Genomic DNA, 12,323 nt, shown 5'->3' with positions numbered 1-12,323 from the left:
GAGGGTGAATTCTTCTATGTCTTGGAGCCATTTCATCCCCAAGACTACATCTGCTGCTCCCATGTTGACCACATAAAAATGAGCTTGAAGCTTATAATCATTCAGCAGCAAAGTGAGACCACATATCCGTTTGGTGCACATGAGGGTATATCCATATGCAACTCTAACTCATAATCCTTTGAAATCCTCTGTCTACAATCTGCATCGTGCCACAAATCCTTCATCAATGAAATTGCGTGTGGCTCTAGTGTCAAGCAAAGCAACACAACGCTGCCCATTAATTGATCCTCTAAATCGGAAGGTAATCTCACCTTGCTCATCAACAAATATAGCTATAGTAGATAGATTCCCATCCGGCTCAAGCTCTATTGCAACATTTCCATCCTGATTATCTCCTGAAGCAGCTGGCTGATCTGAATTTTCAGAATTAAGTTCCTCATTATACACCCACATGGCATGATTTGCCTTACCCTTAGGCCTTGAGGGGCAATCATGCTCTCTGCTATAAGGCTCCTTGCACCAAAAGCATAGTTTTCTCCTCCTCAATTCTTTACGTGTCTCCTCATCCACCATAGTTGCTGATTTCTTTTTCTTATCAGCAATTTGTTGATGACTCTCATTGCTGGTAGGAGTTTCTTTATGCAAACCTTTGTTTCTAGGGGCTGCGAACTCCATACTCCTTGCTTTCTTTATTGCTTCTTGAAGTGTAGGTGGGTCAAAGGCTTTCAACCATCCTCTTAGTGGTTCCATTAATCCTTCCATGAACAAGACAACCAATCTCCTTTCGCTAATGCTAGGCACCATAACTGACAATCTTTGAAAATCACCAATATATGTCTCCAAGTTACCCACTTGTTTTAGCTGTGCTAATTCTTTGAAGTACATCTCTGGATCCTTGTGATCAAACCTTTCTATCAATCTGTTCGTGAACTCAACATAGGTGGTGATGTGTATATGACTGAGTGTGGTTAATCCATGATACCACCACTCATGGGCAACACCCTCCAAATGTAATGTGGTGAATCTGATAGCATCCTCTTCGAGCATTGGTCTCAATGACAAATAGTTGTCAAGCTCCTGCACCCATGACCTAGCTGTACATTTGTCGCTCCCATCAAAATAAGGTATGGTGATCTTCCCTAGAGTATGCTGATAATCTTTTCACGCTGGAGTGTGGTAGTCATTCCTCCCACCATTCCTCCTACTCCTCTGATTCATAAACTGGTCGAAAGACCACATATCTCTCAAGTTGGGAGGCAAGGTAGTATACTCCAAATATGCTTGCCGAGCTTCATCCGCATATGGTACAGGGGCAGCAACCTGCGGTTGTTCTTCACGTGGAGTGAAGGTGGGAAAAACTATTCTTGTGACGGATCCTCTAGTGTAGGCATCGCGTTGGTTGGCTGTTCTATCTCTTCCTTCAACTTCATTGCGGCTACCACTCCCACTGTCTTCCCCTAAATTATTTGTTTCCTATTGTTCAGGTTGCTGATTATGGTGTGATTGTTCCATTCTTCCTAGCAACTGTGACATCATGTTGATCATGGTATCGAACGTCCGTTCGATTCTTGCATCCTTGTTATCCTCGGCCATATTCGGAACTGCCTTATCTTTTTCTTTCTCTCTAATGCCTCAGAAAAAGTGTCAAATTCAGATACTTGTGGAATGTGATATTGCTGCCTTCATTGTTCCCTGTTGTAGTACCTTATTTGCCTTTCACTCATCAATCACAGGATGGTAGGATCTTGGCTCTGATACCACTAAAATATCCCCTGTACTGAAATGACTGAAAACAAGGAATTTTTGACTGTCCAAATTGCATGTTATGCTGTTTTGGGATTTGCGTGTTATGCTGACAGAGTGTCTCAGAATTTTCAGTTTGATATGGAGGTCTTCAAACACTTACTTCTCATGAATAATCAACAATGAATAACTCCTAATGAATTGGACAATCACAAAGATGCATTTGATATCAAAAATATAGAGTTCTATGCTACTTTAGACACACTAATATACACCAACAACTTGCTGTCATTTTAACAAACAGTTGGCATGAGTCCTCAGACAAGCATGATTTATGAATGCAACCTTATTTTCTTTTCTTTCATTCAAAAGTAGGTTTCAATAAGTCCTTACAATGATAACACAATGTCCCAAGCTCAACTTATTATTGACTCGTAATTTTCTGAGTACAAGACAGCCATGATTGCATACATAAATATCATCAAATGCTCATTGAAAGACAACACCAAAAAGAACCTGGTAGAGACGCCTTGATGCATGGATGAAGAAGCAATCGATATCCTTTTTGTTGAGCCTACATCATCACCACATTGGAGTGTTTCCAAAATTGCCCCTGCTGTTCATGGTGGTTTGAAAATAAATGAAGGATCAGCTGAAAGTCTTCAATGCTCTTCTACAAAAGGTTCTCTTTCCCTTCACAATTATTGTGCTATCTTCCTTGATGTGGTTTGATGCCAATGTGGATAGCTATGTGCAAAATCGTGGGTACCTGTCATGCTGGTTCGGACTGTCTCAGACCTGAAATGGATATCAAACTCAGCTTATTTCTCCTTCAATCTCATGCCAAAAGAACCGCCTTTAGGTCCTAAAACCAGTGCTGTCCTTCAAGGTAATCCTTCAATGCTCAAACAAGGGTATTAAGGCAAAATCGAGGGTTTGTAGTAAGGAGACGATTCTGTCTCAGATTTGTAATATTTAGCTACCTCCTAATTTCCTCTTTCAAAATGACCCTCAATGAAGTCGCCTTCCTTCACCAATGCTGTTGCTGCCTTCTCGAGAATGATTTGTGGCCTGAATGAGGTGGTATGACCAAATCGTGGCTTAGGAGCAGAAAATTTAATTTGGTCTCAAGTCTGAAATTCTGATCAGCATGCTCCCAACAATGCTCCCGAATGATCTTCAATAAAAATCGGTTTCTTCTCCAATAGAAATCAATGGGTTGAAGGCACTTCAAGGATAAATCTGAAAACTTCATGAACCCCAACCACCATGATCGTGTAGTAACTCAATAAGCTGTATATGGAAGACTGATTTGTCTCTCACTCTCAGCTGCAACCCCTCGGAAGGTCTTCCACTCCCTCAGTTATGCATGTATGGGAGTTTTCGTTCCCAAAGACAAAAGTCTGCAGACACCTCTTGCTTCTACAAAACCCAATCAAATCCAAATCCAAATCCAAGCTGCCTTGAAGCTTCATCGTGATCTCCTTAAATGCTTTTTCACCCCAACATCCAGAAGCTTCTAGAAGTGACTTTAATGAAATAATATTTAATTAGTCACTTTATTAAATTAATTAAATATAAAGTCATCTTTTAATTTTAATTTATTTGATAACTTTATAAATAATTAATTAAGCTATCCATGAAAAATAATAATTATTTGGACAACTTAACTAATTAATTTAATTAATCAATTCTTCTTCAAAAATGGGACATTACAAAACCACAATGAATTTAACACAAAGTTTGAATGCCAAAGATGTTCTCTTATTTGATGAAATTTGCAAAATAACAATATGAATTCAAAGTTTCACTTTGCTCTTCACTTTGGCAGAGTTTTGTTGCATAAAATTAAAGATGATAATTACAAAGGGCAAAGAGCTAATCTATGAAAGCTACAACAAACTATGATTAAGTAAAAAGTAGAGTTCGATTTGACTTAGGACTTGTGCATATTCTAGATGCATAAACATAAATACAAAATGACACTTGAAGTGTCGAATGCTAACTACAAAAATGCACCTACATCTTTAGCAAATGTAAAACTACCAAGTGTCATTATTCACTCCATTATGACCTTGTTTCATGAATTCCTCGAACTTCCGTAGGGCAATCTTCATTTGTTCTTCATCAGGTCCTTGAGTATGACTCATGACGACTTTGACCCGATTGATAGAATCTCCGAGGCCAAGATAAATCTTTTGTGTTTTTTCATAAGGGAAGCTAAGTTGTCCAGATTAACTTGAATATCTATCAATTTATCAATTGAAGATATTGAAAAAATTTCTTTATTAACATCTTCTCCAATGAGCAAGTTGATTTCTTTGATGATAACATCTTCATGAAGAGGCTTCTGATTCTCATCAAGGAATGTGCATGGAAGTTCTAATACTTTTTCAACGATATCCTTTCCTTTATCATTACATTATTTTTGTGCCTTTCGCATATCCTTGATAAGCATATTTAGAGTGTTCATCTAATGTTCTAATGATTCTCTTTGTTCAATATACATGTTTGGAGCACTCCATTATCAATCAAAACATCTGAGTGAAAATTTTCTAACTTCAACCATGAATCAAAGTCTTTCTCTTGTGTCTCCAATTCTTGTGAAAGTAGATCCAATTTTTTATCTACCTCATACTTAACACCTTCTAAATTGTTAATCAATATAACTGTAGAGCATAGAAGATGTGTTCCTTGACTCAACATTCTATCCATCCACTCACCCGCTGATCTCCCTTGTGAAGTGACCTGCTCAGCTTGTTTGATGACTTGCTCATCACAAAGTAACTGGCTCTATTACCTCTAAAGGCTTTATTATCTTTATCAATACCGAGGTGAGTTGTTCCACCCGTTTCTTGAGTTTATCCTTTTTAATCTTTTCTTCATTATACCTTGCCACAAGATTATCAAAAGATGTCTGAGCATCTTCCACAACTCCTTCATGAGTTTGCTTGCCCAATTCAATTCTATTAATGACTTAATCTGTAGGCTGAATCTTGTCAATATCTGTGTCTAGAGGAGGTAATGCAAGTTCAACATACTTGTTCTTTGATTTATCCACTTTAACCCTAGACAAAGTCTTAGCCTTCTTTGTAACCTTGGGCTTGACAAGAACTAGCTGGCTGAAGTCAAAGTCATCTAGGGAGATGGCTTGCTTCTTCCTATTGGGAGTATTGGAAATCAACTAGGGTGGTAAAGGTGTGTCATCTTCAACTCCTGTGACCAATACCTGAGATGAAAGTTCTTGCTTTTGTACATTTGTAGTTACAATGGGAGGAGTAGAAGTCACAATTGCATGTGGATTCTCTATGACTGAAACTTTGGGTGCAAGTTCAATCTTTGACATGAACTTATCAAAATCTTCTAGCATGGAAGAAGACACCTTAGACAAATTTGGGAGAAAAACATTTCAATATTGTCCTGTGGAGTGTCTAAGGCTGACTCATTGGTTGTTGTGGAAGGAATAGTATGGATTGCTATGCCAAGATCATCAAATGCATAGGAAATAGTGGAACCAAAAGGAATAGGATTAGAAACAGAAACCAGTGGAGGAGTTATACTTGGAGCATCATGATATGTATGAGGGATGGTTTCTTGTGCCCTTTTGGACTAGGAAGTACTAGGAATTTGAGGTAATCCTTCCTCATCATACTCTCGTTCTTCTTCTTCTTCTTCTTCTTCTTCTTCTTCTTGTAGCTCCTCCTCAAGCAACTCTCACTTAGCTTTTTTTGTCCGAGTATCTTGAGTTGATGATTCCTCGACGCCTATCTTTCCCTTTTCCAACAATAAACTTGAATTTGGGAGCCTTTTGGATCACCAAATTCTTAGTCCCTAGCTCAAAAGTCTTACCCAGTTGTCTTGCAGTGTCATCTTCAGATCTAGTCTAGAATGACTTCAATTGAATTCCTTTCTGGTGAAACCAGACATTAGTATTGGCAAGAATATTCTGGAACTTGGCTTTTATTGAAGTTATTTCCTTCTGTGACCACTAGATGAGAGGAAGTGGCGAATCTGCAATCGTATTCTTTTCATACATTGGATCCAAAATGTTTCCATCATCTTCAAGATCCTCAGGAATATGAACAAGATTTAGGTTTTCAATTTGTTCCAGATTAAGACGACAATAATCAAGCTTTTTGATATCCTCTTTTGTTCTGTAGTCTATCTAGATATCTTCTACACGGTGAACATGAGTATAGCTTTTCTTTAACTTGTTCTTCATGCCCCTGTAGTCAAAATATTTCCTAGCGTTGAAGAGCTTCATTGTAACCCTTCTCATTTCCTCATCCATGGCCTGGCCTTGTAAATGGACTTGATTGAGTATCTCCCAATGGTGAGAGAAAACTTGAATCCAAGCTTGTGTGAACCTGATTGGTGTTCATGTACTGCTACCATTTGACGGGCCAACTCCATGAGAAAATTTTTGTCTGATAGGTTGCTAGGGAGCATGAAAAACTCATCATCATAGCATCCTACTTTGAGGTAGGTGAAAGTGGGGAATTGTAGGAACATGCACCCATACTGATTCACTACATTCCAAGCTTCATCTGACACCCACTTCTTTTGGAGATCCTTGTCAAACATGCACATGTAATGATAGAAGGCATCATTTACTCTCCTGAAATGATGTGAACTGTTCTTTAGAGTCAAGTGAGAATAGTATTGATATATTGGAATCTGGCTTCTATGCCTTGTTGTGGACAATCTTGGGAAGTGTCTCATTGAGGCTATTGCATACACTAGATATGAAGTCATATAAAACTTCAAAGTAGTTGGGACCTTGTTAAGTTGCTCACACAAAGCATCACTTATTTGTTTACCCCAAAATATCTTTTTCTTATTTTGTGCGATGATATGGATGTATTGATACATCCATTCATGATATGTATCTGAAACAGGGAGCCCTTTCACCCTACTAAGAAGGGTAATCGAATCATTTACCTCCTCAATGAAGTCACTCCGGTGAATGGTCTTAAGCCATCATGCAATGGTGGGCCTTGGGGACTTCAACCAATAATCATTGATATTCCTCCTGCACTTGTTTAAATTATTCTCATAATATGTCTGAGCTCACTGAATGTTAATATTGGCATATTGATCAATGTTTGGACATTTGAAAATTGTATCAAAGAAGTCCTCATCCAACTTAATGATAGTTTTCTTTCCTTTTGCATCCTTGACAGACTTGCTTACTAGATCAAACCTGTTAGCTAATGCTAACACAAATTCAGGGTTTTGTGTTGACATTGGAAAATCTGCAACTAAGTGAATTCCACTGTTAATAGTTGCCTCCATCTTGTAATATTCAGGTGGCTCTTTAACTCTCTTAAGAAACTCATCAAGATCCACATGACCGATTTCTATGTCTCTAATGTTGTCAATATTAGATGACATTGAAGAAGGTGGGAAGACTGGATGAGGTTCTTGCTTCTTAAACTGCATGGTTCGTTTACCTGGACATGGCTCCGTCATCTAATTGTGATTGTAACTGCAACATTTGAAAAAGAGATCATTATCATGTTCAGTTCGCCAGATTTACTTCATTAGGGTTCCAAAAACCCTAATTCATTGGTAGAACAAGATTGCCTTTGGGTGTAAATTGGGTTTGTTACCTTGATTTACACCTAACATAGGTATGTGATTCATGAGGTGCATTTTAGACTTGTAAGTCCAATTTGCATTTGGGAAAGTTTGACTTGTCACAATGGTGCACATCGGGTTTGTAAACCTGATCTTCACTTGGGAGGTTTTATACAAAAATGTGGTGTAGATCGGGCTTACAAACCTGATTCACACCACTGTGGAAACAACAAAGTTAAATGATTCATGTGGGTGCATGTCGAGGTCGTAACCTCGGTCTACACCACGAAGGAGAGATTTGGGGTAGGTTGGGGTTACGACCCTGACATGCACCAAACAAATCACCGTTCTCATTGTATATCGATGTCGATGTAAGGTGGGGTTACAGCCCTGACTTACAGCCAAAGGGAAGAACTTGGTGTAAGTTGGGTCGTAACTCCACCTTACATCGAAATCATAATGACTTAAATCTTTGGTATATGTCGAAGACATAGCCCCGCCATATACCAAACGATGGGATTCAGTGTATGTTGGGTCTATGTCGCCGACATCCACCAAAGAAGAATGATTTAGGTCTTCGGTGTATGTTGGGGCTACAACCCCTCCATGCACCATAAGAATGGTACTTAGTCTATGATGGGATTGTAACCCTGACATCCATCGAAAAAGGGATGATTTGAAAACAAAACGTTGTTTGGGCTCATGAGCCCGAACAACAACTCGCAAATAAGCGTTGCTTGGACTCATGAGTCCGAGCAACATTTTAATGAAAAGACAAAGTAGGAAAGAGAAGCCCAAACAATAGTCAGGTAGGGAGGAACAAAACACACGAAACCCTAAAGCAAGAAAACTCAAAACAAGAAAGAAAGAAATGATGACATACCCGATAAGAGATGAAGTTGCAAATCAACTTTGTCTTCAACACCTCCACAACACTCGATCAAAGCTTAGGCATAGAAGAATATGGAATGCGAAATGACCCAAAAAAGATATAAAAAGAAAAATTGAAAAGCAAGAAGAAACCGAATAGGTTTCCATGACTTAGCCAATAAATGTGCTCAATCGTGCGAATTAAATGGTGTATTTCGGGGTTGTAAACCAGAAATTACAACCCCAAAATACACCATCCTTGTGCCAACTCCATGACAAGTGCAATTCGGACTTGTAAGTCTGATTTGCACCAAAAAAACAAAAACAAGTGCAAGATCGGACTTAAAGTCCGATTTGACACCAGTTTGAGAAAATCTCTTAAAAAGAAAAAATAAAAGTTAATTTTTTGCAAATCAACAACTTAAACTAGGATTGGGGAAACCACCACAGAAATCCGACTAAGACTAACGAAACAAAAACTCGCCTCGAAAAACTAACTTGGAGAGTTAAAATTACGAATTTAAACAAAAATTTGTAGGCGTTATCCAATTTTTTGTATCATAATAAAAAACAAGGATAACAATTTGTATTGATTTTGCATGTGCAGTTGCACTAATATAATCCAATTTGATTTATTTTTTATAATTTTTCAATCAACATTATTATTGAATTTTATAATATATTGAACCCAACTGTACTGCACCTGGAAAAAGAATAAGAGTGAACTGTTAACCTGAATCCCAAATCTGGACCGACAACATAGCATTCATGTTATACTTTTTGACATTAATATTATTCTAATAGAACCTTGTGCCTACATTTCTAATAAAACATGTACATGAGATCCACTAGGATGGTATGAGGGATATTTTATCATCACTTATATTTGTTGTTCGTTATTAACACTAAATTTTTGGAAGTCTTACTCATGCTAGCATGATTGCTACTTCAGTAAGATTGGCTTGAATATTGATCATATTTGAATCTTGTTATCATTTTTTTAATGCTTTTTAGTTTTACTCTTGCTTTTCTATTTCATCCTTGATGATAATTATCATATTTGGGATGTATTAGTTGCTGGACCCCAGACCCTGCTGATAAGCTTATGGATACACTTAAGGTAATCTGGTCAATTTCCCTGGATGTATTTTCTCATTCTATTCACAGTGCCTGATACCAGATGATGCATGGTCATTGGTTTCAAATTTGTCAGTATGGTAGAGACTGTAGAGAAAATCTGAAGATGGACCAAATATAGTATGGCCCCAAAAGTCACCTAGGCTTGAGGAAATTAAGCTAATTTATTGACAATGAGGGAGCCTACATAAGATCAGATCCATTTCAAAATTGATTTGGATATCATTCTTAGCTATAAGGTCTGACTTTGCCATCATTGACCCCAATACATGGTGCACCTGTGCCACTTCTATATGAGTCAATGCTTGGCTCCCCAAATGACATTTTATAACATGCTGAATGATCCTGGAAAACATATTTAGTTTCCAATCTAATAAGTGTAAGATGTGCATAATTTGAAAGTTGAATTTCTTAAGAATAACCCGGTAATTCTGGCAGTTCATGTTTCTGACTTCATCAATTTTATTGTATTGTTTGGTTGTCCTTTGAACTTTCAACTAGGCTTTTCACATCATTTATTCGATTTTCAAATAAATGGATCAATAAAAATCATGTGCCTCTCTAACGCATTGCAATTTAGTATTTTTGGATGTCCTTGTAACATCTTGGGGATGCTTGGGTGTACCTTGCCCATCACATAATGATAATAAAAGAAGAATTGAAATACAAATAGAAATCCTGAAACCTTTTGTGGCCCAACCTAAACATTTGTTATTTTACATCAAAAAATGCATACACCATGGAGGTCCCTGTGGTTTTGAAGGCTTTAATCTGGGCTTGGTGGTGGGGGCTTTGTTTCTCATAAAATAGCTTTCACAAGAGAAGAATATAATAGGAACTATGCTGCAAATACTTGATGATAACAAGCTGCTTTGAGGGGGAAAATCTTAAAGAGTCTCCAATAAGAAGACAATTCAAAACATGATGATCAACTAACACTCACTACCTCTTTTATATACCCTACTTATGCCTTGATATCACCTAGGCCAACTTGGATTCCAAATTATATCACCTAGGCTGACTTGACTACATAAATAACACTAATTAAATGATTATGTAAGTCAGCTATATGTCCTCATACATTTATTAGGTTAAGAGCACAACATGCCTCCCCTTTTCAGAGAAGTCTTGTACTCAAATGTTGATCAATTGTTGATGCATTTGCACAAAATCTTCATCTTCCGAAATGGCATCTTTGATCGACAAATTATTCCATTGAATGATATACTTTATGATTGTCCTACTCTCCAACTTCTTTGTGTGTCTAGATAATGAACTTTGGATCCAAGATGTAATGTCCCCAAATTTTGGTAGAGTGAACAAAATTAATTGATTAAGTTGTCCAAAAATTAATATTATTTCAAATGGATGACTCATAATCCATTAATTTAATTAAAAATAAAATAAAAATAATAAAATAACAAAATAGTCACTTTATTAAATAAATTTCTCGAACAGTTGCAAATATTAAATGTGACCTAAAATTCTAGACAGTGGCTTGAGGTCTTTATAAGGAGGTTTATGGGCTGCAGTAAGGCATTATTTGGTATGTTGAATTTGTATGAGAAATTACAATGTATGATCTTTGAGGACAAAAACCTTTAGCAGATTAACAATGGTTGGACGAAAACCTTACTCTTTCTAAGGGTGTCAATCAGCATTCACATTTGGGCAAAATTTGTGAATTCTCCTTTGGAGAGAAATTTGAAGAGGATTGGATTATTGATGCAAATGGATATCTTACCTAGAAATGTCATTATGGAGATTGGGCAGCTATATTATTGAAATTGGCAGTGATTTCTTATATTGGCTGCTCTTTTCAATATTGGCGATTGAAACTGTAAAGTTGTGGGCTTTCATTATTTGGTGTAAGAAAGAAAATAATGGATATCTTTATCGGTCAATAAAGTGAGCTCGATGTTATTGAAGTTGAATATTTATTTGGCTTTTCCATTATTGGGGGCAATAAAGATTTATATCTGCTGTTAGTCTCTAAGTTTTGTTTGCATTTTCAAATCTTTGCTTCACTTTATCTTCAAGTGCTATTAGTCGGTTTAACATTGCAATAATAGGGTTTAATGTGGTTGGTGGCATAATAGTTATTATGATAAGTTATGACATTTCCTATGAGATGGATGTTGGAGGGGTTCTCTTTTCTAGTCACTTTGTGAATCTAACATGAAAGGATAAGATTTAACAACAATGGTTTCGAGGCCCCAAAATGGAAGTAGAAGATAAATAGAGGAATTAAATACTTGAGACTTTCATAGAGGCTTGCAGTGATAGGGTACGAGGATTTCCTGTTGTTGGGCTTTTTTGTGTTTATCATTTTTTTTTATCTAAGAAAAAATAATTGAGAGAAAGTTAGTGGCAATGGTTTGCAGGCCCCAGAATTAATGTTGAAGATATGGAAGATTAAATTCTTCTATATCTAGAGGTGAACACTTTATTTTTTATTTTTTCCAGATTCTTTTATTTCAGATAAAAGAAAAAGATGTAGAGAATGTCATGGAAGATAATATTAGAGTCCCATCCCATGCATTCTTTGAAGAATAGATTGTGGCAGAAGAAATTTGGTTACATTGTATGATTGGGAATAACTGTTTCAAAATGCCTTGATGAATGGGTTAAGACATGATGTAACCAAACAATGAGTCAGTTTCCTTATCAAACTTATGGAGGAGAACCTCGTCCATCGCATTGCAAAACTTTTTTAAAATTGAACTAGAGAAATACAAAATAGACCATAATGAGAATTATAAGTTTTATCAGGACCAATGAGTCAAGTAGGACCTCAAAAGTAAATATGGATCAGCAATGTCAAATGGAACATGGAAATAATTCAATCATTGGGATTATGGAGCCAATCAAGCTAATCATGATGACTGTAGGAAAGATCATAAATGTATATAACATGCAAGCAAGCAAAAGAATTTGAAAGACAACATATTAAGAGGGTGGTGAATGACTGATCCACACATGAAGAAGATATG

At 36.8% G+C, this 12,323-nt stretch overlaps 1 protein-coding gene across 3 annotated transcripts in view; it reads left to right on the top strand.

The window, feature by feature from the left end:
* Positions 1-12,323, top strand: part of LOC131031554 (chaperone protein dnaJ 1, mitochondrial) — a 216,897-nt gene that overhangs the window by 64,972 nt on the left and 139,602 nt on the right. The gene's annotated exons all lie outside the window — the stretch shown is intronic.

Source organism: Cryptomeria japonica, chromosome 8 (genome assembly GCF_030272615.1).
Source record: "Cryptomeria japonica chromosome 8, Sugi_1.0, whole genome shotgun sequence".
Taxonomy (NCBI): Eukaryota; Viridiplantae; Streptophyta; class Pinopsida; order Cupressales; family Cupressaceae; genus Cryptomeria; species Cryptomeria japonica.
Note: the sequence above shows the minus strand (reverse complement) of the source record. Positions and strands in the feature narration are given on the sequence as shown.